Source organism: Triticum urartu, chromosome 7 (genome assembly GCF_003073215.2).
Source record: "Triticum urartu cultivar G1812 chromosome 7, Tu2.1, whole genome shotgun sequence".
In the NCBI taxonomy this organism is placed as follows: domain Eukaryota; kingdom Viridiplantae; phylum Streptophyta; class Magnoliopsida; order Poales; family Poaceae; genus Triticum; species Triticum urartu.
Window position 1 is genome coordinate 108,052,064 of NC_053028.1, and position 431 is coordinate 108,052,494.

Sequence of the window (431 nt, forward strand, 5' to 3'; positions counted from 1 at the left end):
GATCTGACTTTTTTACACAAGATTGATATACAAATTGACTAAGTTTTCTAATTTTTCAGAATTTTTTCCTATTGTTTCCAGATTACTACAGACAGTTCTGTTTTGACAGATTCTGTTTTCTTGGTGTTGTTTGCTTATGTTGATGAATCTATGGGTAGTATCGGGGGGTATGAACCATGGAGAAGTTTGAATACAGTAGATATAACACCAATATAAAATTAGAATGAGTTTACAACAATACCTAAGTGTTTACTTGCTTTTATTATACTAACGGATCTTACGAGTTTTCTGTTCAGTTTTGTGTTGTGAAGTTTTCAAGTTTTGGATAAAGTTTTGATGGACCACGGAATAAGGAGTGGCAAGATCCTAAGCTTGGGGATGACCAAGGAACCCCAAGGTAATATTCAAGGACAACCAAGCATCTAAGCTTG